This window comes from Cervus elaphus, chromosome 27, assembly GCF_910594005.1.
Source record: "Cervus elaphus chromosome 27, mCerEla1.1, whole genome shotgun sequence".
Taxonomy (NCBI): domain Eukaryota; kingdom Metazoa; phylum Chordata; class Mammalia; order Artiodactyla; family Cervidae; genus Cervus; species Cervus elaphus.
In genome coordinates, this window is record NC_057841.1 from 13,030,973 (window position 1) to 13,057,915 (window position 26,943).

At 40.2% G+C, this 26,943-nt stretch overlaps 1 protein-coding gene across 3 annotated transcripts in view; it reads right to left on the reverse strand.

Moving 5' to 3' along the window:
- The window catches only part of CCDC102B (coiled-coil domain containing 102B), a 266,641-nt gene that overhangs the window by 139,880 nt on the left and 99,818 nt on the right, over positions 1 to 26,943 (reverse strand). The window lies entirely within an intron of this gene.

Genomic DNA, 26,943 nt, shown 5'->3' on the forward strand with positions numbered 1-26,943 from the left:
ACTCTTTATACAACCTTTCCATCCATTTGCTCAAAACTGATGTTTTTAGTCTTGTGAGACACTGAAGGGTGAAATTAAGGCTTTACTAGCTTTGATACCCCTGCTGGGTGGAGTTTTTGAGAGAGAAAAACCTTCTGTTAGGCTAAATTTCCTTCTCAAATTAAGACCTCTGTTCCAATCCAATAAAATTTTCATTGAGTTTTCAATGTCCTTTATAGGTTTGAAAAATGTATAACTTACCTACTAATCTTTAGTTGTGATTTCAGAAATATCCGATTAAAATCCTAAATAACTCACTGAAAACCAGTTTCTCATCTTCTAGCTGATCTGCCTTATTGCTCTCACCACTACCGCTGAGCACACACCTATTCTGCCATTTCACCATGACCTCCAGCCCATCACCCTGTAATTCCTCCATTTACATTATTAAGCTTAGGTACCAAAAGCCATCAGTTAAACTAAGTGCCCTACAGTAACGGTTGTTCCTTCTATTCCTCATGCTCAGAGAGGCATCAGTCAAACTCTTGATGGAAAGATGCCTGTATCAGCACAGGTCTGCTCGTCCTCCCAATTTTCTCCAATAGAACAGGTGACAGCATCTGACTGGGGCCAATGCATCCATCTATGTTCAGAAAACTTGAAAGTCACTCAGTCATGTCCAACTCTGCAACCCCATGGACTATACATGGAATTCTCCAGGCCAGAATCCTGGAGAGGGTGGCCTTTTCCTTCTCCAGGGGATCTTCCAACCCAGAGATTGAACCCAAATCTCCCGCACTGCAGGGGGATTCTTTACCAGCTGAGTCACAAGGTAAGCCCAGGAATACTGGAGTGGGTAGCCTGTCCCTTCTCCAGCGGATCTTCCCGACCCAGGAATCAAACACGTGTCTCCTGCATCGCAGGCAGATTCTTTACCAACTGAGCTACGAAGTTCAGAAAACTTGAATTCTAGGTTATCTTCTTTCTGCCCCATAATTCTAAACACTACCTCTCTATGCATCAGCATTAAAAACTCATGTCTCTAATAAAAATTTACTCCATTACTCAATATAAACTGTTTCCTTTCATTTCAAATTGTTTTCATTTTGTAAAAGTTCACAACCAAGGGCTTCTCTAGTGGTTCAGTGGTTAAGAATCTGCCTTGCAATGCAAGGGACACCGGTTCGACCCCTGATCCTGGAAGATCCCACATGCCACAGGGAAACCACCCCAAGCACCAAACTACTGAGCCAGTGCTCTAGAGCCAGCAAGCTGAAACTACGGAAGCCCAGTCACCTAGAGCCTGTGCTCTTGAGAAAGAGAAGCCACGGCAATGAGCAGCTCGGGTACTGCAACAGAGAAGCCCCCTCACCTCATCTAGAGACAGCCAGCATGCGGCAACGAATACCCACCACAGTCATAAAAAGATCTTTTAAAAAATTTCACAATCAAATATCTTCAAATAGTGGTCTACCGTAGTTTCTTCCACTTCTTCACCTCTGCCCCAGTCTATTCCTTCTCCATTCCAGTGACTTCTGCCCCTGTTTCCTCTCTGAGAAGCTCCCACCAAGATCACCGCAGACTCCTAAGTCCTCAATCCAGAGGACATCCTTCGTTCCCCATGTTCTGTCTCAGCAGCACTTGGCAGAGGTGACCACTTCCATTTCCTGGAATCAGGGTTTTCCAAGCAAAACCACCTTCTTCAGTTTGCTCCTGCTTCTGATGCTCCTCTCTGAGCACCTCTCCTGTGAAATGAAAATATCTCCTGCCATATTAACAAACAAGAAATGTCTCAGCCATCAGCGACTTTGGCCTCCAAATGTGAATGAGGGCTTCCAAACCTGCGATCCAGGGGACGCTGCCACCCCCGGGGTGACTGCTGAGGAGCTGGGGGATGCGAGAAGCAGCCCTCTACCACTCCTTAGGTGAACAGGGAAACAGGGTTGGCCCCAGAATAGCCCCTGAGGTGCGTTTGAAAGGGATGAGCTCAGTGAGCCCAGAGGCTTGCATCTCCCATATACAGAATGCTAATTCCTTCATTTGATATATGATCTTTGATGTTCAGACTGCCTGCTCCCATTGTTACAAACTTGGATACAGCCTGACTTCCCCACTGCCTCCTTAGAGTAGGCTGTCAGGGCTACTGAGATGCTGCCTCCGGGCTTGGAGTCCCTAACATTCCCACCAAACAATGTAACTCTCTACTTTCAGGTTTTGACTGTATTTTTTAGTGGCCACTACCTTCTCTAACTTTTTATCATATATGATTTCTGCGGGATCAGGGGCAGTCTCTTATTTTTGCTTCCTCCACTGTCAATTACTAACCTTTTCAACTTCCCACAGGATCATCACGTGTTTGAGTCCAAAACTCTGAAATCCGTATTTATCACCGAGACAACACTTCTGACGTCTAAGCCTGTATAATACAATGATAACTTCATAGCCAAAATGTTCTGAGCCCTTCGTTTCTTTTAATCATGAAGTCATGTCCAACTCACTGCGACCCCATGGACTGTAGCCCTCCAGGCTCCTCCGTCCAAGGAAATCTCCAGGCAAGAATACCAGACTAGGTTGCCATTTCCTCCTCTGTGGGATCTTCCTGACCCAGAGATTGAACCCACGTCTCCTGCTTGGCAGGCAGATTCTTTACCACTGAGCTAACTGAGAGGATGAGTGCTCTGAAGTTATCTTGTATAATCCTCACAAATGCCCTGTAAGGTAAATGCTATTATTATCACCCCTTTATAAAGGAGAATATTGAGTCTCAGATCAAAGATGTCCTGGTGGAGAAATCAGAATTCAGTGACATCCCAAGTTTGAGTTGTTAACAAAACCTAACCGCCCACTTATTGTCTGCAAATGAGATGTTTGTTGTGCTCCAAACCAAACCCACATAGAGTTGGTGCATGCGTTGATCCCCTCTCCCCGTTCCCTCAGAAAAAAATCCATTGCCAAGTCCTGTTTTTTTTTTTTAAATTTAAATTATTTATTTATTTTACTTTGTAACATTGTATTGGTTTTGCCATACATTGACTTGAATCCACCATGGGTGTACATGTGTTCCCCATCCCGAACCCCCCTCCTAACTCCCTCCCCATCCCATCCCTCTGGGTCATCCCAGTGCACCAGCCCAGAGCATCCTATATCATGCATCGAACCTGGACTGGTGATTCATTTCACATATGATAATTTACATGTTTCAATGCCATTCTCCCAAATCATCCCGCCCTCACCCTCTCCCACAGAGTCCAAAAGACTGTTCAATACATCTGTGTCTCTCTTGCTGTCTCACATACAGGGTTATTGTTACCATCTTTCTAAATTCCATATATATGTGTTAGTATACTGTATTGGTGTTTTTCTTTCTGGCTTACTTCACTCTGTATAATAGGCTCCAGTTTCATCCACCCCAAGTCCTGTTCTTACCAACAGACCACTTATTTCTCATCCTTAAATTATCTGCAGGTTATATAAGGCCCTGCTTCTCTAGCAAGCTTTACTAACCAATAGTGCATTTTCTTTGTTGGTCACCAGTATATTCCCAGAGGGAGGGAAAATATTTAGAATTACTTGACTTAAAAAAAAAAGTCTAACCAATAGACTAACTCTATTTACTATTGATGTTACATCATGTGTAACTATAGAAAAGTAGAACTACAACCTCTCGTCATTTTTAAGAGCTATCAGGCCATTTCTCAGGTAGGAAAATTCTGGCTCAATGTATCATATACTAGATAAAATAGACCAGCTACATGAGGACAGGGAACAGGGGAGGTAGAAACCACTGAGTATTGTCATCTAAACGCTCTTAGGCAGAAACTAAGTTTATCTTATTAACACAGAGCCTTCTGTGCCTGCCACAGTGTTCTTGCATTAGAGAGGCTCACACCTATTGAATAAATGAATACAGGCTTACATAAGTGAATGAAAAAAACTTTGTGGCAAGCATTATTGGTGTAATAGACATGATCTTATTTCATGCTTACAATATTTCTACGAGAATTTTTAATCCGGTATCTAAGACTTGATGAGGTTTAAAAAAAATCTATCCGGATTCTAAAACAACTACATGTCCGCTTCTGACGTCTACATCACACTGCTTTGCATTCCACATGCCACTCCACTTATCTTGCCCAAATATTTCCAGGTAGTAGAAACTATTGAAATGTCAAATAAACTAACCTTTGACTTGCTTCTTGTGTGAACTTTATATTGTAAACCATCAGCAGGAGAATATTATTTGACCTGTAAAAATCTTAAAGAATGAGCTAAAATTGAATGTTTTCCAGATTCTTTTTTTTTTTTAATTTTCCAAATGCTTTGGGTAATAATTTGTAATTTAAATTTAGAAAACAAGCATACATACTTAACTTTAATAATGTACTCTACAAAGAATGGACACAAATTAAGCCTGAATAAACCTTAGAAGGAAAAGTATTTCAAAAATGAAATGCACCTTAAAGAAGATATGGAAAAAAGGCAGTACCACAAAGATATGCATTACATAAGGAGATTTAATAATAACAAGAGTCACTCATGGAAATAAGGACAATCATTTTCATTATGGAAATATTTTCACAGTACCACAGGTATTTATGACTTCTAATGTATGTGAAATAACACTCATTTTCTAACTTTAAATCAATTGAACAATTACGTCTATTATTGTTCTAAAAGAGAATTATATACTCATTAAATCTTATCTCCTTTAAAAGAGGTAAGATTATACGTTTATAATCTTATAAGTTTAAAAAATTGTATAAATAGATACCATTCATCAAGAGCAAGTCAAAGAAAAAAATAGAGATTTTAAAACACTCCCTAACATCATACACAGAACTCAAAATGGAATAAAGACCTAAGTTTAAAAAATTGTATAAATAGATACCATTCATCAAGAGCAAGTCAAAGAAAAAAATAGAGATTTTAAAACACTCCCTAACATCATACACAGAACTCAAAATGGAATAAAGACCTAAATGTAAGACCAGACACTATAAAACTCTTCAAGGAAAACATAGGCAGCACATTCTTTGATATAAATCATAGCAATATCTTTTTTGACCCACCTCCTAGAATAATGAAAACAAAACCAAAAATAAATACATGGGACCTAATTAAATTTAAAGGCTTTTGCACAGCAAAGAAAACCATAAATGGGACAAAAAGACAACCCTTGGAATGGGGGGAAATACTTGCAAATGAAGCAACTGACAAACTATTAATCTCCAAAATATACAAACAGCTCACGGAGCTCAGCATCCAGAAAACAACCCAACCAACAATGAGGGGATGACCGAAATTGACATTTCTCCAAAGAAGACAGAAAATAGAGAGATGGCCAACAAACACATGGAAAGACGCTCAACATCACTAATTTATTAGAGAAATGCTGATGAGAACTGACGATGAGGTGTCACTTCACACCAGTCAGAACGGCCATCATCAAAACAGTCTAAACAACAAATGCTGGAGGTTGTATGGAGAAAACGGTACTCTCTTGCACTGTTGGTGGTAATGTAAATTGGTGCAGCCACTACGGAAGTTCCTTAAAAACTAAAACTAGAACTACCATACGACTCAGCAATCCCACTATTGAGCATAGACGCTGAGAAAAGACAAGTGTACCCCAGTGTTCACTGCAGCACTATTTACAACAGCCAGAACACGGAAACCACGTAAACATCCATTGACAGATGAATGGAAAAACGAGATGTGGTGCGTATATACAATGGAATGCTACTCAGCCCTAAAAAGGAACACTTCTGGGTCATTTGTAGAGATGTGGATGGACTTAGTCTGCCATACAGAGGGAAGTAAGTCAGGAAGAGACAAACATCACATATTAGTGCATGTGTGTAGGCTCTGGGAAAATGGTACAGATGAACCTATCTGCAGGTGGGAACAGAGACCCATGTGGGGGAGCAGACATGTGGATACAGGGGCAGCGAGAGGGGTGGGATGAACTGGGAGACTGAAACTGACTTCTGTCCTGCCCTGTGTAAAACAGCCAGCCCCTGGGAGCCTGCTGCCCCAGGAGCCACAGCGAGCTTGGCCGGGGGCTCCCGAGGACCTAGAGAGTGGGTAGGGTGGGGTCCACGAGGGGGGACACATGTGTACATACACGATCCACTCTGTCGTGCAGCAGAGACTAACGAACACTGAAAAGCAACTATACCCCAACAAAAATAGCTAAAATAAAATGCACTTCTCCCTAATGCATGTATTATATTGGTATCTGATCTCATAATCTGATTCATTATTGATGATACAAAGAAATAATAGTCATTTTAAAAGGTAGAAGCACTAATTAATTAAAATTGTCAAGATGGGGACCACATTTAACTAAAAGGCAAAAAAAAGTTTACATTTCCCCTTAGTTACCTTTCTAGGTTACAGTGTGAAATTTTTCTAGCTCTTACATATTTAAAAATAGCCTACATTGTTAGAGCCATTATTATAATGTACAATATTTAAGAAAACACAATGAAATATTCCTGTACTACATTTCTCACCAAATGCTGGCAAAAGCCATAATATATCTGTGTTGGCTTGCTTTCTTTTCATCCTGATTTTTCATCCAGTTTTAGCAACATTTTGTTAATTTATTATTCCCATTAGAGGAAACTCTAAATTTATAAAGGTAATATCAGAATGTTTCTGCTTTAAGTGGTTTGTTTATAAAATGCAATGTGTTAAGACACTGGTATTTTATCAGTTCAGTCTTTTAAGAATGTCGCATACCTTTAGTATAGCTATTACGCTACCAAAATAACTGAATGATTAGAACAGACGTGTGTCCACTGCAATGGAGCTCCCCAGTTTAAACAAAATTAAATAAAACAAAAATAAACAAAAATGTTAAAAAAATCAATGCGCCTCATCTGAATTAGTGTAACCAAGCAGGACCCTATGGGACCATCTTAGAAGACTCCCACCCTCATCCTTCACCTTCCTTTTGTCTGTAGAAAAACATCAGCCAAAAATAAACTTAAGAGAGAAAATGCAGAAGGAAGAAAACAGTCAAGCAAGATGAAATAATAATAATTTAGCCATTAAACAAAGATAAGGACCTTTAGTCCTTCCTCAAGGACTATAGATGACGTTCTGAGAGATGTCCTTTGAGCTATTCTGCAGATGCTTTCCTGCTTCCACCAGGTGGAAGAAGTTCACTGTCTGGTTCTCCAAAGCACGCAGAGCCCAGATGGCTTAGAACCGAAGGTTGAGGATGCTGACTCCCTCTTACCTCACCATCAGCCAATCAGAACAATGTCCACGAGCTGATCACGTCCAGCTCCTCCAACACAAGACTCTTCAATACCCGCTCCTGGGTGGGTCATACAACCCTGAGGGCACTGGCTCGCCAGGGCTCCCCCTGCCTGGCAAAGCAATGCAACTCTTTCTTCCTACTTCACCCCAAACCCCGGCTCTGAGATTTAACCTGACACCAGTACACTGGAGCCAAATATTGGCAGCATTAAAACCACACATGAATACAAAATGGAATACTTGATGCTACAGTCTGGGGAAGTTCTGGCACATAATAGAGGCTCAGGAAACAAGAATAAAGAGATGTTATTCACACACACAGAAGGGAGGATGCTTTGGGGTCTAGAGCACCATGAATAAAAACTGGAATGAGGACAGAGCTTACCTGGGGTTCCGTTTCTTTTCCTGATTTGACGACACTCCCATCCCTCAGTGGAGGACACAGTGCATAGAGAGGAGCAATCCTGGAGAGGAATAGAGTCTGGAGACGCCCGCTCAGAAGAGGGCTGGAGGGACAAGGAAAATAGAGACCCGCGTCCTGGGTTCTTTTCAGCCCTCTCCTGCCCCTCCCTCCCAGTGCGGGCTGGAGGGCAGTCTGCTGGGCGTGGTGTGGTGATTGCTAAAATAAAAAACAAATGGAGCCTGGCCTCGAAAATTCCCCAAGCAGACAAAATCAATTTAGTCACACACACAAGCTGAATACACCTTATTTGGCCAGATTAGCACAACTTGGATGATTTCTTGCCTATGTGCCTGGAAATCATAAGAAAAACTTAAAACTGTTCCCCCCAAATTGATACAAGGTAACAAAAAACCAGAAATGGTATGGACCTAACAGAAGCAGCAGATATTAAGAAGAGATGGCAAGAATACACAGAAGAACTGTACAAAAAAGATCTTCACGACCCAGATAATTATGATGGTGTGACCACTCACCTAGAGCCAAACTTCCTGGAATGTGAAGTCAAGTGGGCCTTAGAAAGCATCACTACGAACAAAGCTAGTGGAGGTAATAGAATCCCCGTTGAGCTATTTCAAATCCTGAAAGATGATGCTGTGAAAGTGACGCACTCAATATGCCAGCAAATTTGGAAAACTCAGCAGTGGCCACAGGACTGGAAAAGGTCAGTTTTCATTCCAATCCCTAAGAAAGGCAATCCCAAAGAATGCTCAAACTACCGCACAACTGCACTCATCTCACATGCTAGTAAAGTAATGCTCAAAATTCTCCAAGCCAGGCTTCAGCAATATGTGAACCGAGAACTTCAAGATGTTCAAGCTGGTTTTAGAAAAGGCAGAGGAACCAGAGATCAAATTGCCAACATATGCTGGATCATTGAAAAAGCAAGAGAGTTCCAGAAAAACATCTACTTCTGCTTTATTGACTATGCCAAAGCCTTTGACTGTGTGGATCACAATAAACTGTGGAAAATTTTGAAAGAGATGGGAATACCAGACCACCTGACCTGCCTCTTGAGAAACCTGTATGCAGGTCAGGAAGCAACAGTTAGAACTGGACATGGAACAACAGACTGGTTCCAAATAGGAAAAGGAGTACCTCAAGGCTGTATATTGTCACCCTGCTTATTTAACTTATATGCAGAGTACATCATGAGAAACGCTCTGCTGGAAGAAGCACAAGCTGGAATCAAGATTGCCGGGAGAAATATCAATAACCTCAGACATGCAGATGACACCACTCTTATGGTAGAAAGTGAAGAGGAACTAAAAAGCCTGTTGATGAAAGTGAAAGAGGAGAGTGAAAAAGTTGGCTTAAAGTTTAACATTCAGAAAACTAAGATCATGGCATCTGGTCCCATCACTTCATGGCAAATAGATGGGGAGACAGTGGAAACAGTGTCAGACTTTATTTTTTTGGGCTCCAAAATCACTGCAGATGGTGATTGCAGCCATGAAATTAAAAGACGCTTACTCCTTGGAAGGAAAGTTATGACCAACCTAGACAGCATATTAAAAAGTAGAGACATTACTTTGCCAACAAAGATCTGTCTAGTCAAGGCTATGGTTTTTCCAGTGGTCATGTATGGATGTGAGAGTTGGACGGTGAAGAAAGCTGAGGGCCGAAGAATTGATACTTTTGAACTATGGTGTTGGAGAAGACTCTTGAGAGTCCGTTGGACTGCAAGGAGATCCAACCAGTCCATCCTAAAGGAGATCAGTCCTGGGTGTTCATTGAAAGGACTGATGCTGAAACTGAAACTCCAATACTTCGGCCACCTGATGCAAAGAATCGACTCATTGGAAAAGACCCTGATTCTGGGAGGGATTGGGGGCAGGAGGAGGAGGGGACGACAGATGAGATGGCTGGATGGCATCACCGACTCAATGGACATGAGTTTGAGTAAACTTCGGGAGTTGGTGATGGACAGGGAGGCCTGGCGTGCTGCTATTCATGGGGTTGTAAAGAGTTAGACATGACTGAGCGACTGAACTGAACTGCTAACCAACTCCCTATCACTTAAGAAAACCCTAACAAATAGCCCACCTCAGTAAAGCATCAACTGTCACCTTCTCCTCACTTATATAAACTGCTTTTCAGACGGTAAAGAATCTGCCTGCCAATGCAGGAGACACGGGTTCGATCCCTGGGTCGGGAAGATCCCCTGGAGGAGGGCATGGCAACCCACTCCAGTATACTTGCCTGGAGAATCCCATGGACAGAGGAGCCTGGCAGGCTTCAGTCCATGGGGTCTCATAGAGTCATACATGACTTAGCGACTGAGCATGCATGCATGCATGCATCACAGTATACTCCTGAAGCTTCATCCATACTGGTTTGAGGGCTCTTGGTTTATGAACTGTCTCTGGCCTGCACACAGTAAGCTTTTCCTAATTGCTGCCTTGGTGATGCGTGGATTTCATTCTTCTATTACTAGACTTTTGACTTGATATGCGGTTACATCTTTGCAGATGAGTTCTGCACTGAGGAGAGGGGCAGTCTCTCCTTCTGAGGTCATTCACTGTGTCATCCTTTAGGGAAGAAGCATCTCTAGGGAGAGAATAAACAAGCGAAAGAACTTTCAGCTTGGGGAAACCTTGGATGTCTGGGCCACTGTGATGGGAGGAGACCATGGAAGGTCCTCCAGGATGAAGGAGGAGGAGGGCTCGCTGCTGGAGGTCCCCTGGCTGTGCACTAATTAGAATCCCCTTTAAAGGAGGGGTCCTTTAAAAAGTGATTGACTGGATTGAACTAATGACCATCTGGGGAGTGGGATCTGAAACTTAATATCTCCTCCAAGTGAGTTTCATATGAAGCTAGGGCTGAGGGCCAATGGGGTGGAAGACACGTCTCGGAGAGGCTGCGGGTGCGTGGAGGGTGGGAGGACTTAAAAGAACGCTTATCCATGGCAGGATCAGAGGACTGTCAGGTGGGGGAACGTTTGTTCTTCCTCATTTTTCCGTGCTGACTCTCTGAATGCAGCAGCTGCAGCAGTGGTTCCTAACGTGTGGTCTTCAGACCAGCAACATCAGCATCACCTGGGGCCTTGTGAAAAACACAAATCCAGTCCTCAAGCCCCACGACAGACCTCAGCAATCACCAAGCCTGTGGATGGGGACTAGTAATCTGGGTTTCAGGTGCTTCCCCGGCGGCTCAGTGATAAAGAATCTGCCTGCAATGCAGGAGTCTCAGGAGATGCAGTTTTGATCCCTGGGTCAGGAAGATCCCCTGGAAAAGGAAATGGCAACTGACTCCAGTGTTCTTGCCTGGAGAGTTCCACACACAGAGGGGTCTGGAGGGCTATGCTCTATAGGGTCTCAAAGAGCCAGACAGGACTGAAGCAATTTAGCATGCACACGTGCACAATCTGGGTTTTAATAAGCTCTCTGGGTGCTTTTGGGCATCACTAAAACTTGAGCACCACTGGCCATAACTAAGAGGTTGCTACAACTCAGCCAGGTTAAGGCGGAACAGGGTCAAGAGAAGAATTCATTTCTGCGGGGCTTGGCCAGAGCTCACAGGTAGAGAAAACCCAGTGCGAGCTAACAGGTAACGGCAGTGGGACTCGACATCAGAGACCAAAGCGGGGGCCTGGTGGATAAGAGTCAGGGGTCTGCCTGCATCCTCCTGCATGAAAATGTCCTTTCGAGTCTGAAAAGCTGTGGATCCAACATGTTTTGATGTTTTCCTATTGTTGATGTTGTTTAGTCGCTAAGTTGTGTCCGATTCTTCTGTCCCAGGGACTGTAGCCCGCCAGGCTCCTCTGACCATGGGATCTCCCAGGCAAGAATACTGGAGTGGGTTGCCATTTCCTTCCCCGGGGGATCTTCCTGACCCAGGGATCAAACCCACATCTCCTGCATTGGTAGGCAGACTCTTTAGCAGTGAGCGACCTGGGAAGCCCTTACTATTGTTGATATTGCCATCCAAATCTCCTATGTGAGGATAAACAGGAATGAGTCAGTAGAAATAAAGAATCTGATATGTGTTGGGGAGAAGGAGGGAGAGGAGGGCAGAGACTGTATCAGAAGTTATAAGACTAACTTCAGTAAAGGAGGAAGTTCAATAATTTCACTCCCAGGAGAGCTCCCCGATGGTTATGCCACCGACAGCAGTAAACAGCACAGAACAAGCACGTCACGAAGCCAGCTCTGCACAAACAGCACGTTTTGCGGATGAGCCCTTGTCATGGTCAGTAATTTAAAAGCCTCCCCCTGGAATCCACGTATTCATTACTATGAGTCCATCCACAGCACATGCAGGCAAGTCAGGTCCCCGGATGCCATGGACTCTGTGTTGGCGGCTACTCATGGGTGACATCATTTTCCAGGTGATATACACACAGCAAGCTTAATGTGATTCTATTACCAAAGTTGCTTCAGCTTTTTAATTTCTAGTTCACAGGAAAGCAACATGATTCAAATAATGCTTTTTCCCCTCATCATCAGTGTAAACCTGCCTTTGAATACAGGTTCCTTATTTATTGACTGTGTTACTTAATGTGTTACAAGATGTCAAAAGCAAAAGGAGAATGATAAGAAAAACACCCATCAACATATTTTATACGATGTCATGCTCGGACTGTACCTAGCTCAAGGCATGGTACCTAATGTGTGCTCAATTAGTGGAAGCTCTGTGCTGTATATTATTCCGGTGGCTCAGACGGTAAAGTGTCTGCCTGCAAAGTTGGACACCTGGGTTCGATCCCTGGGTTGGGAAGATCCCCTGGAGAAGGAAATGGCAACTCACTCCAGTACTCTTGCCTGGAAAACTCCATGGACTGAGGAGCCTCGTAGGCTACAGTCCATGGGGTCTCAAAGAGTAGGACATGACTGAGTGACTTCACTCACACTTTGTGTAGTTTGCAGCGGTATTACAGATAGGTACATCCCAACCCCGGCAGAGCATCAAATTCAAGGGGCAAGTCATAGTATCACATAGTTCCCTCTTGTTGCTGTAACAAATTTTAACACACTGAGAGGTTTAAACCACACAAATATATCACCTTAGAATTCTAGATAGCAGAAGTTTGACAAGGATCTTATTTGGCTAAAACTTCCACTTTGAACTTCAAGCCTCCAGAACTATCAGAGAATAAATTTCTGATGTTTGAGCAACCAGGCTTGTGATGATTTGTTATGATAACCCTAGAAAATGAATATAGTCTTCTCCTTGGGAATCCTATTACTTCCAGCTACAATCATGAAGTTGAGGTTCTTCCTCATAGAGAATACACACTGACTTATGCATTTGTAGGTTGTTATCTGTATCACTATAATGCTTTTCCCTTTTCTGTTTATATACAACACACACTTGAGAGCTAGAAGCCAAATATCACTTGTGTATCCGAATTCCCTGATTTTTCTTGAAATAGAAGAGTTTTTTTAACTTACTTAAACTACATTTTCCTTAAAAAGCTGCTTCTTGTAGAGAATATATTTGCTATTAATATTGTAATAGTTTTAATTTATTGGGAAGTAAATTTTGAATTATGGAATTTTATTGGGAACTCAAGTCATTCTTACATGAAGAAGAAAATTCCTTGACCCAAATAATCCAAAATCCCAGGGACATCTTTTTAAGTGTGGTGACCTCTGTTCCAGGCTGGAACCGGGGAGACACCCATCTCCTCTGGGTTAGGGTGAATCCTGACAATAAGATGCTTGGGGCAAGAGGAAAGGCCGCTTTCTTATTTTAATTTAATTTAATTTTTTTTTTTTTTGGTCTTGCTCCACGGCATGTGGGATCTTAGTTCCCCAACCAGGGATTGAACCTGTGCCTCCTGCAGTGGAAGCAGAGTCTTCACCACTGGACCACCAAGGAAGTCCCCCACGGATATCTAAATGCAGACTACGCTGAAGCCAGAGGCTCAGTGTTTCTCCTGGGCAGGTCCCTCTTCCGGCTCCTGCTCTGTCTTCTCCAGGTAGCTCCATGTGATGATAAGCCTTTTACAGCTCTAAATCTACATTTTCTCAGGCCTAATTTTAACCGACAAGAAAATGTGTCTCTCTGAAAAATCTAAGCATCATTACACTTAATCGTCTCTGACATGGCTACTTGCTCACACTAGTGTGTGTGCCCAGGAAACTTAAATATTTTAATTAGCTAAACATGAATCACCTACTCAACCTGGAGGAAGAAGGGATATAAGTCCTGATCCCAGGTTTGGGGATGGAGTTGAACCTAGAGGAAAATCAATGCATGTTTTAAGTAGAAGCCGGTGAACAGAAATGCTGCTTACTCGCTAGGTTTTATTAGACTCTTTGGGACCCTATGGACTGTAGCCCATGAGGCTCCTCTGTCTATGGGATTTCCAGGCAAGAATACTGGAGTGGGTTGCCATTTCCTTCTCCGGGAGATCTTCCCAACCTAGGGATCAAACCTGTGTCTCCTGCATTGGCAGGTGGCTTCTTTACCACTGAGCTATCGGGCAAGCCTGAATAGATGTGAGAGGCCCCCAAATACCAACCATCCCCGAGGCTTTAGAAAACAGAATGGGTGCTGAATCTCCAAATGTATTTCATTTTGTAATTTTTGCTTTGATAAAATGGAGATTCATATGTACATTTTATATCTTCTGATCTCAGATGACAATATCATTCATTATGTTAATAAAAAATTAGGAACTTCCTAATTGTCTTTACCACCTTAGATTTATTAATACTTGGCCTACCACATTGTCATGTGCATATGTGATGATTTCTTGTGTATATGTAGCTCTGCATGTCTGTGTATATAAAGAGAGGGGAAAGGTAATATGTGTTTCCATCGTGTGGGTGTGGCAAACAAAAGGGGCGGGCAGACTGTCCCGCACTGAGTGTCAGCCTGTCCTTTTTCCACTTGGTATACAACTATACCAATAAAAACAACTGTATTTCCAGAGTAAGGCAAACACTGATTGTACTTTAGGATGTTTAGAATAAAAATAGATGAGGATTCAGAGCAAAACATAGCCATTCTTAGGTAAAGAAATAATCAACAAGTATTTTGCAGAGCATGCTAACAGAAAGCTTTCAAAATACCCATTTGACACAGGCTTGATAACTCAAGAAGCTATGTTATATCATTATCATACTCCAAGAATAATCTGAATTGATGGAGAAAGTCGCTAAATCAACCTAGAAAGGTGCTCTAATTTCAGGGCTGGTATATTTACACAGAGGAACAACAGGATCTGAGGGTAAAGTAACTTGAAAAGGTCATAAAATGACAATTCCTTAGCTGCAGCAAGTATAACTGTCAGATACTCCGAGGGGAGCACTTAGGAGCTTAATTTAGGAAATCTCCCGACCCTTTCTTTGTGCTTGCCCTCCACTTCCACAGCACGTGAACTTGGCCGAGCTTGTCTCCTCCCTACACTCATCAGCCTTCCCCGAAATTCTCTCACCCACTCAGGGACTTGGGAGGGAGTAGACACAGATTGTAGAGCCTCAGAGCCTCGGTTTTCTTCCAAGTTTCTTCCAAGTTCAAGTCGTTAGCTTTCTTTGGGGAAAGATTCCTCAAATCCAGCGCTCTCCCCCTAACCCTGAGACAAAATGATCTCAGGAAAGAACATCCGTAGTCTTCAAGGAACTTGTTTTCCCCCCAAGGGTATGAACTTTACCAGTAGCCATGGAGCTCTTGCCCTTCTTCATTTGGTGTGGAATGCTCTCCTATCACTCGTCCAGGTAACTATTTCCTATCATCTTTCTCATCTCCCTCTGAATCATCATTGCCCAGGAAGAAGCAATGACATGAATCTACAAATTTGCAGCGTTTAACAGAAATGCTGATTCTCCATTGCAGATATCTTTGCTGAGGATTTGACTTGACTGTAGTTTTCAGGACAGCTGTAACAGCTGTAACACTGCATGTCTTGCTACCCTTAAATCCCCATCTAGGCTGTGACTGTCTAAAATATACAATAGATGATGATACCTACATTTTTTTTCCAGACTCCTTCTAGTTCTCCCTCTTGAAATGCCAGACATTTGTATTTTCCTGAATCTCTTGTAGCTAGAGCTTCAGATTCAGATTCAGATGCTAGAAAAGAGATGCATTCAAGCCAGACTTGGATTTGGAGTTGATTTCAGTGGAGAGAGAGGCAACAGAAATTACAAGGCTGGCAGGCCCAGTCCTCTGGGAAGGTCTCTGACTTTCTACCCCAGCCTGCAGCTAAGTGAAGGATCATGGAGGTGAAGGAGGAAACAGGGACATCCAACCCCTGAATCCTCCTGATACCTTCCTAGCAGCAGGGATGGGAGACCAGTTTTCTAGTTACGTCTATTGCATGGTGGTCTACAAAGAGTCTTTCCTGTACGTCCATAGCAGAGTCTGCTTCCTCAATCTTTCAAGATCATCTGATTCCTTGCATTATATACTTTTCTGTTATTTAATCTATTTTCTGATACCTACAGTCAAACTCTGACTGATATAGTACTTGGTAAATGTTTATTGAGCAAATCAATAGACTAATGAAATGGTAGATGCTACCTGACTTAAAATGAAATATACTATACTAGACGAGATGAGATAATTTGAACCTTTTATAAAGTTGTGTCTTAATATTCTTCTCTTATTCTTTATAAATTATATTTCAAACACATGAAATAAGTAGTAAGATGGATTACAACATTTGAAACTTGTAGTCCCCACATCACAGAAAAAGCTGAAAATCTTTTAAACTCATTTTTAAAAATTCTTCATTTATAGTTTCCTTACAACCATTAAAACTAAAAGCAGACTGGAGCTGATTTTTCTTTCTTAAAATGGATTACATGCTAATAAGCAAAAGTGAATAAGACAAATCTAATCAGAAGAAAGGACGAGAGGAATATTTCTATATGGTATGAGTTGGGCTAATAAGCAATAACTCATTCAAATATAAAGACTAGAAAGCAATAAAACTCAAATAATTATCTCAAGAGTAGGACACATTTGGGTTTTAAAAATTTGTAGATCTGAATTTTCTCCTTTCCCTATCTTGTGTATAGATCCAAATGATAGGTCTAATTATAAGATGCTTGTTAATATCACCAAAAAACAAACAATCCAGCTACACCCCTTTCCCAGTCATTGTGCCAAATAAAGTTTCTTTGGGGAGAAACTGAATTAAATCTATCTGTCTTAAAGTAGGATAATTAATTTCAACTGGCTTTAGGTACAATTATTTTTGTAATACAGACTCTGCCACCTAATTATTTCTCCATATGCTACTGCTCCCCTACACCAGCCTCAGCTTGGCACCGCGGGCCTCTCACATGTCTCTGCCCGTCCCCCACACTCTCAAGGATGCGGCGCTGAAACAGCCACTAGCCTGCCTCCACTGCAAAGAGAATCAGGTGGTCAAGCAGTGGTGCAGTAGATCAGAAAACAAATTTCATTTGTGATGTTTATTTCAATTAACCATAACGTGTCTAAAATGTCCTTGAAAAGAAATAATTTAAAATTACCATTAACAGAAGATATTTATCCCAATCACCTTCTTTCCTAAAGTTATACACACACATACACATACATACACATAAATACACACACATGCACACACTCTTGCACATACATATATACACACACGCACTTCAATAACGCCGTATCAGAAACAACCTGAAGTCATTTACAGTTATTACAAAGGGTAATATTACAAAGTATCTTGGGAACATAGATGTTAATGGTGATTTTCCAAATCTTAGTGCACATAAAAATCACCTAGTTTATTGTTTTAAAATATATACATTTCTAATTCCCAAGTCATATGCCTGTTAATTCAGGATTTTTAATTTCAGACAGCACCCTATCTGGGACAGATAGGATCAGGATCCAATGTTAAGAAACACTGCTCTAGGAGATCAGAACATCTAATCTATTTTTAAATTCCTTCTTTTCACCATGTAAATTCTACCAAGCATACATGGAGTAACAAGCTTTCAGAATAATAGAAAAGAAGTGAATGTGAAATATGCATGTGATGTGTAATTATTGCTTCTTGATTGATTTCCTATTCACTTTGCACTGAAATAGAACCACCCACACAAAAGAAGGAAAAAAAAGGAACTACGTAATGGAAAATTAATCAAAACTGGTTTAAAAGCAAAGAAATGATTCTTGTTAGTTAGTGATGTATTGGTGCTTCCTCTCCTCTTTTTTCCTAGAATTTAGAGAGAATTAGAAACGCTGCCAAATGCTGTGGATATTTAAACACCATTAAATTAAGCATAATAAAATAATAGGGAAACAAAGTGATGGCCAGTGGCAGAGAAATATGAAATGAAAAATCTCTCAATTATGTCAACAACCATATTAAATTTAACTGTGTGAATTAAAAAGAAATAAATCCAGTAAGTGGAAAGAGTACACTAAATTGTACTAGGAGCCAATAGCTATTTTAGTAAAAATAAACTGAAATTCCAAAGAAATATTACATTGTCCTCATGAATCTGAATTAATGTCTTTATTTAAACCAGTAGCTAAATTTTCAAAAACATAACAGGATTGTGAATTTGGATGTTGGGAGCATCTCATGTATTTTTTCCAAACTTTTTAAATAAAGTTTAAAAAAATTAAACAACAAAGATTTTTCCTTGACCAAAATCACTCAAATATTGAACATGAACCCAGGATAAGAGTTTCATTGTTTCCCTCTTTAATATTTGGTCCTATTTACCTCTTATATATGAGTTGAATCACACATTTAACAGTTACCACTTTCATTGAATAATAATGCAACACGCTCTCTGGAGCCTCTTTCATAAGGGCAATAATTCCTTTCATGAGGGCTCCGCCCTCAGACCTAATCATCTCCCAAAGGCCCCACTTCCAACACCATCACATCAGAATTTAGGTTTTTATGTCTGAATTTTGGAGAAACACAAATATTCAACAGATCTCAATATTTCCACAAGTCATCTATAGATTCAACGGAGTCCCTATCAAAATCTTTATGGCATTTTTTGCAGAAATGGAAAAGCTCATCCTCAAATTCATAAGGAATTTCGACTGTCCTTGAATATACAAAATGATGTTGAAAAAGCAGAACAAAATTGGAGAAACCACATTTCCTGATTTTGAAACTTACTATAAGGTGAATTCTCTGATATAATAGTAAACTTGTAAACCACTGGAATAGAAGTGAAAATCCAGAAAATAAACCCATACGTTTAGTAACAACTGATTTTCAATAAAAGTGCCAAGACTATTCAATAGGGAAAAAACTCTTAGACAAGTTGTGCTGAGGTAACTGGAAATCCACATGTAAAACAAGTAAGTAGGACCCCTACCTTACAGCCATATATAAAAATTAGCTCAAATGAGATCAACGATCTAAACATAACATGTAAAATTATAAAAGTCTTAGAAGAAGACACAGGAGTAAATTATCATAACCTTGATTTAGTGATAGATTCTTAGAAATTACACCTTAAAAGTACGAACAACAAAAGAAAAAATAAACTGGTACTCATCAGAATTAAAAACTGCATGCAAAAAAAAAAAAACCAGCATACATCAGAAGACACTATCAAGAAAATGAAAAGATAAGCTAAAGACTGGTAGAAAATGTTTGCAAATCATATATCTGAGAAGGGTTTAATATCCACAGTATACAAAAAACTCTCGCAACTCAACAACAAAAAGGCAAACAGCCTTATTTAAACATGGGCTAATGGCCCGAATAGACATATTTCTCTGGAGAAAAGACAGAAGTATCCAAGAAGCCCATGAAATATTTCCAACATTGTTAGTCATGAGGGAAATGCAAATCAAAACCACAAGATTTGCCACTTCACACCCAGTAGGATGGGTATAATTTTAAAAAGACAGAAACAAAACCAAAAAAGAACAAGTGTCACGGAGGATACGGGGAAATAAGAATTCTCACATGTTGTACTGGAAAAGTAATGGCTTAGTCAATGTAAAATAAACACTGCTGGTCTCTCCAAAGTTATATAATTACCATATGACCCAGAAATTCTACCCCTGTCTATACCAAAAAGAAGTGAAAACCAGTACCCAAATAAATACATGTACACTCCTGTTCTTAATAGCTCTGTTCAAAAGAACCAAAAGATGGAAACAATCCAGGTATCCATCAGCCCATGAGTGGATGAACAAATTGTGGTCTATCCAACAATCAAATACTATACAGCCAACAAAGAAAGAAAGAAAGAGCTGATGCTTGTTGCACAGTTCCGGGACCCAGGAAACCCTGTGTTAAAGAAGCCAGCTACAAAAGGTTACATGTTGTGTGATTCCATTCATGTGAAATAGCCAGAACAGGTAAATCCATGGAGATAGAAAGGAAATCTGTGGTTCCTGGCATCTTGGGAGAATTCCTATATAATGCTTACTGGATTTCCTTTGGGAATGATGAAAATGTTTTAGAATCAGTAGTGGTTGTACATCATTGTGAATTTATCAAATGCCACTAAGTTATTCACTTATGGTTAACTTCAGGGCGTCCCTGGCAGTCCACTGGTTGGGACTTCGCCTTTCAATGCAGAGGGTGCTGGTTCGTCCCTGGTAGGGAGCTAGGATCCCACATGCCTTGTTGCCGATACACCAAAAACAGTTAAAGCAGAGACAATATTATAACAAATACAATGAAGACTTTAAAAAATGGTTAGCTTCATGTACTATGATTTCACTATAAGAAAAAAAAAATTGGGAATGTCTCAGCCCCATTAAAGCTATTCGAATTTTCCTCTAGTCTTTTAGCTTTATTTTTAATTTGGTTTTTAATTTTAAGAAGTATTATAACCATAGCATTTTGTCATTTTAAATAAGAAGCTAAATATTATTTTTAATCACTGTTTTAAATCAAACTAATATATAAATCAACTGATAACAGCTATGGGAACTGCCAATCATTTTATAATAATATAGCAGATTATTAGTATGCCAGTCATATAAAATACAAAATGAGATGTAATTTCATATCTGAATATCACAACCTATAAAATTTCATGAAGTTCTAATTCTGTAAAATATAAGTGACCTAAAGAGTCAAAATTTGCATCTTCATTTTAATTGGCTACGGGATAAATATTATTTATCTGATACATAAAAAGGAGGTTTAAAAGGCTGATAAAAGATCCCATTAACCCTACAGACTTTGTTGCCCTCTCACACTTGCCTTGTAATAGAATAAAAGAGAGAGGATGAGAATTGAAGATAAATGAAAATATACAGTAAAATTTAAATAATGAAAATCAAAACATAAACACACACATTCATTTAATGATCTGCTAGACATTTGTGAGGCTGTGCCAAACACGTGGACTGAGATTTAATGTTCATGATTTTAATTTCACAAGACATGACAGCATTTGGTGTTTTAGTAAGAGAAAGTAGAACTCCACACGCAAATAATTTATTCCCAGAAATGCTGCTTTGTGTGCATATAAAATCTTACGTGTGCACTTTTGCTCCAGTAGAGAATCACAAAAGGGGAAGAAAACTAATACTCCTAGTTTAGTATTAGTTTTGTAGAAATCAATTCACTTTGTGCGTGTGCATGTATGTGTGTATGCCTGCTCGTGTGTGTGTATTTGAGAGGAGGTGAAAGCAATCATATTACATTAAAGTAAATGCCACCCTATTTTGCAATATATTGATTTATTTCAATTCAGTGGGACACTTTCAGTAGACATCATCCTTATGATATTTGTAAATGGTACTTAAGTATCTTTATCTCTGCTAACTTCAGGATTTCTTAGGCAAAACGACATTGTTTTGCTCAATCTACATAATTCCATTCACCTTTGTTAAAGTGGACACAAAACCGTGGATGTGTTTTTCAGTTTCATGAGTAAATAATTTATTTTGAAGAATGTCTTCTGTGTGGCCTAGGGTTTAATAGGGTGGTATGCATGCTATTCTTCAAAATAAATTATTCATTTTTATTAATAAGATATAGCATATTTAACATACTTTTGTTATATTTTTCCATATCTAAACGTCTCTATAGCTATATACGTACTTACACTTGATCTTAGCCAAAAGGCCCGAGAAGCAATACAGTTATATAAGTATTTACTAATAACTATTTTAAAAGTTGAAATTTCTAGTGTATCTCAGAGCAAAGTGGAGTAAGAACAGCTAAAGGAAAACATAAGAAGATAATATAATAAATCTAATAACATCAAATTATAGTGTTCTATATTTATTACTCCAACAACAAAAGAATAGGTATAATTATTGTTTATTCTTAAATGGTTCAACAAATTTATGAGTAGAAGAAAGCTTTGAAAGAATGATAATGAATGGAGGAAAGTTAAAGTTAAGAGCCTGCTACACCACTGAATGGAAATAATACGTTTCTGAAGACAAAATTGCTAAACAAAATATACATAATGCCAATTCTGTTCAAAGAATGGACACTTTCAGTAAAGTAAATTCATTAGGAATTGACTTTGATGGCCTTTCCACTTTGGGATTAATTCATCATTTTCCTGAGACACATCAATTACCACTCTGTCACATTAACTTTCTGAGAATGACCCCGTATGTGACCTGAATGAAGGGAATCAGTTGCCAGAATGATTTAAGAAAACAGGCTTCCAAAGCCCTTCATGAGAGGCATGTCGACTAGCCATGGGGCCTTGCTCGGTAGAATACTGACCACTTTTTCCAATGATGTTTCACTTGAAAAAGTATGGTTTGCAATGGAAAATGCCTATACTGCACATCAAGAGAATTAAGGCTTCACAAGCACAGACATCTCTGCCATACGCTGAAGAAACCACATGAGCCCTACAGGGTACTCTATTTTCCGAAATTGTTGGGAATTGCACTTCTACTTTTCCCCGTTACAGCAAAATCATGACATATTTTGATAAATATTAGGTAATGCGTGCTTGTTTCCTCTTCGATTGTTTTATGTTTCACCACTTTATGGTGGTCGCAAACCCCACTTTTCCTTTCCTTTCCTTTCAATCAAGTTCTCTTACCTTATTCTCTGTCCTGAAGTTCAAAGACACGAACAGAGGGAGAAACAGGACAGGTAAGAGCTCAGAAAAGGATTCAAATTAGTGAAGTCCTTACAGCTGTTTATTTGGCTTTTTTTCTTCTCACTGAGCCCTGGGAAAGATGGCCCTTTCTAACACCATTCTCCAGCGAGGGTTTTATCACTCTGAGGGGATCTGCAGCTTTCACTGTCTGTAGGCTATTGTACACACAACCGTGTACTTTCTAGATAACCCACAGCAATGCATATAATTCTCATCCACAGAGATGCAGACTAATTTTGCCTGGTGGAAGTGCAATCTATTTCTTTATCCCTTGTGGGAAAAATAAATCAGCTTTGCATCTGATAACCAAATTCATTTAAACATTTCTGGTTGCTCTGTCTGTTACTTACAGCCTTCTTTCAACTGGCTATATTATCTTACTGGTTGACTCAGGAGTGGATGGATGAAATAAAACCTTTCACATGTGTTCATTTTATGTTTGTATGAGATTTATGAGTTTAGCATTTTAAAAATGACCATACTGATTATCACTCAGTCGTGTCTGACTCTTTGACATCCCATGGACTGTAGCCCACCAGTCTCCTCTGTCCACTGGGCTCTCCAGGCAAGAATATTGGAGTGGGTTGCTATGCCCACCTCCAGGGGATCTTCCCGACTCAGGGATCGAACCTAGGTCTCCCGTATTGCAGGCAGATTCTTTACCGTCTGAGCCACCAGGGAAGCCCAAGAATACTGGAGTGGGTAGCCTATCCCCTCTCCAGGGGATCTTCCTGACCCAGGAATCGAACTGGGGTCTCCTGCATTGCAGGTGGATTCTTTACCAGCTGAGGTACCTGTTAATCTAATTATATAGAGAGGCTATTCTACTAATTTAAAATATATAATAAGCCATCATAAGATGGAAACTTGAGATGTTGGGGCTAAAAAAAGTAGCAGTAGTTTCTCTGCATGCAATGAGTGACATTTACCATTGTGGTCTTATATGCCCTTGCTAAGCTGCTTCAGTCATGTCCGACTCTTTGCGACCCAGTGGACTGCAACCTGCCAAGCTCCTCTGTCCATCGAATTCACCAGGCAAGAATACTGGGGTGGGATGCCGTGCCCTGCTCCAGGGGATCTTCCCAAGCCAGGGATCGAACTCACATCTTTTATGTCTCCTACTTTGGCTGTGGGTTCTTTATCACTAGCACCCCTGGGAAGCCCGTGTCTCTTATATGCCAGCATCCATTTCCTCATCTTATTCATACACAGTATTTTTATGCATTTAGATATATGCTAATTCTATAGGGCACTTATATATATATGTATATATACATATATATATACAAACATGTTACTCCTATATGGTACTGATGCACATAATTTTACACATACAGTTTAGTTTTATTGAAATAATGTTAAAACACAATTTGCATTTGTGTTATAATAACATCTACATCATTTCCTGGATTTTGTCTTGTTCTGTATGAAGCTTTGATTCATTTGATATTGAGAGACATCCGAACCTTTATATTTTGATCTGGAAAGATTTCTGTGGCCCCAAGGATTATGACCTGCAGCTGCTCCACGACAGGTAATTGTTTTGGTTTAAGTGTGTGTGTGCTAAGTCACTCCTGTCTGACTCTCTGCAACCTTATGGACATCGCCTGCCTGGTTCCACTGTCCATGGGATTTCCCAGGCAAGAAGACTGGAGTAGGTTGCCCATGCCCTCTCCAGGGGAACTTCCCCACCCAGGGATTGAACCCAAGTCTCTTATGTTTCTGGCATTGGCATATGGGTTCTTTACCACTAGTGCCACCTGGGACACCTTTAATTTAAGTAGTGAGTCTGAATTCTTAATGAAGAAGGTTAAAAAAATTTCACTAACACCTTCTCCCAGTCATCAAAATGATATCAGTTCAGTTCATTTGCTCAGTCGTGTCTGACTCTTTGTGACCCCATGAATCGCAGCATGCCAGGCCTCCCTGTCCATCACAAACTCCTGGAGTTTACCCAAACCCATGTCCATTGAGTTGGTGATGCCATCCAGCCATCTCATCCTCTGTCATCCCCCTCTCCTCCTGCTCCTAATCCTTCCCAGGATTAGGGTCTTTTCCAATGAGTCAACTCTTTGCATGAAGTGGCCAAAGTATTGGAGTTTCAGCTTCAGCATCAGTCCTTCCAATGAACACCCAGGACTGATCTCCTTTAGGATGGACTGGTTGGATCTCCTTGCAGTCCAAGGGACTCTCAAGAGTCTTCTCCAACACCACAGTTCAAAAGCATCAATTCTTTGCCACTCAGCTTTCTTCACTGTCCAACCCTCACATCCATACATGACTACTGGAAAAACCATAGCCTTGACTAGACAGAGCTTTGTTGGCAAAGTAGTGTCTTTGCTTTTAAATATGCTATCTAGGTTGGTCATAACTTTCCTTCCAAGGAGTAAGCGTCTTTTAATTTCATGCCTACAGTCACCATCGATATACACTTAAGGAATAGTCTTGTGATTGATGAGCACACCCAATGAGTTGTTCATATCTTCCAAAATCTTCCTGGTTTCCAAGCTCTGTCTACTTCTAAAGCAAAGAACTACACTGGTCCCAAGAGCCCAGATCTAAACTCAGAGTGGTCTGCTAACATGATAAGGCACACTGGCATATATACCAGCTCTAAGGGCTTCCCCAGTGTCTCGGTGGAGCTACAGGAGACGTGGGTTTGATCCCTAGGTCAGGAAGATCCCCGCAGGAGGGCATGGCAACCCACTCCAGTACTCTTGCCTGGAGAATCCCATGGACAGAGGAACCTGGCGGGCTACAGTCCACAGGATCGCAAAGAGGTGGACAAGACGGAAGCGACGGAGCATGCACACACACATCAGCTCCAAACAGGCCCCAGTCAGCCCTCACACTTCCTAACTGACACGCTTTATGCTATACCAGCTGGATATAACCAGAAAGGCATCAAAGTGGAATAGAACGAAGTACTTCTTCTTTCATGTTCCCATTCCACTTTGCTCTTAGCCATCATCACAATGTGTTATTGATAACAATGGATGTGTAATATCTTCCCAGGCAGACGCTAAGCCCACGCTGGTCTAGGATAATGATTCAGTCATCTCCACAGCACCAGCATCCAGAGCAGTGACCGGCGCAGGGTATAATATAAGTAAGTGCTTGCTCTGCTCAGTGAATCAAAGGGAAACAGATATTTTGATGATCGAAACTTGCCCCATAATTGAAATAATTCTGTGCTTTCATGAGTGGCAAGCTGCAAAACACTCTCTGCAGATTTATCCATTGTGCATATGTTAGAAGCATATACCATTACTGATGGCTTATGAATCTGTACAATAGAAAATTATGATCACTGACTATAACACTTAACTTTAGATATTTGCATCACCAAGTCATGAGACACTAATTCAATTTAATCTTATATTTGCAATAAATCCCTAAAATCACAAAGAATAAAGAAAAGTAATATGGAATTCAATTTTTCTGCCCATTTAGCTTTTACAGCTGATATGAACTATTTATATGACTCAAAAAATATGAACTTTTCAAACTCATTTTTAACTCATTGTTAAAGGAACTGAGTGAAGGGAACATTAAGGTACCATAGCTACTTTCATGGGAGAAACAGAAATAAGCTGTGTGTGTTTTGCAACATATTGACACTAACACATATACATTACAACTGCCGCTAAGAGAATGTTCAAAAAGTCTAAAAGCCACATATCAAAAAAATTACATCCAGAGCAGTAAATATGTCTATTGGCTTTAGGACAAAATTCCAAAACAAGCTAACTTTTCCAAAGTCAAAATGTGACTGTAATTCAGGTTTTAACATTTATGTCATAGCCTATAAAGGTTATTTGTAACATGATGTGTTTAATTGACTTAAAAATAATTTTTCTGAGACTAAAAAGAAATCGAAGAGGAGTGAACCAGCTATGTTTAAATGTTTATGTGGATATTTACCTTAGCCTCCAACAAATCCTAATTGTATAGTTGCCCAAACTAATGGAGAAAAATACTCACTGAAAAATAAGATCAACTGCTTGGATAACTGAGACAAAACTATAACAGGAAGCCAAACACACAGAGGTCGTTTCCTAAGTTCATGCTTTTCTTCCTTTTGGAAAAGCTTGAAACTCTCAGATTTGTCATACTCTTAACATGTTCACACAAAATTAGTCACGCTCTCTTTTCCTATGCATGAACATTTTAGATGGGAAAAGATCAAACGATCAGATATGAGATAGCACAAAAAAATGCATTCAGACTTGAAGTTGTGAAAGGTAAGGTGGT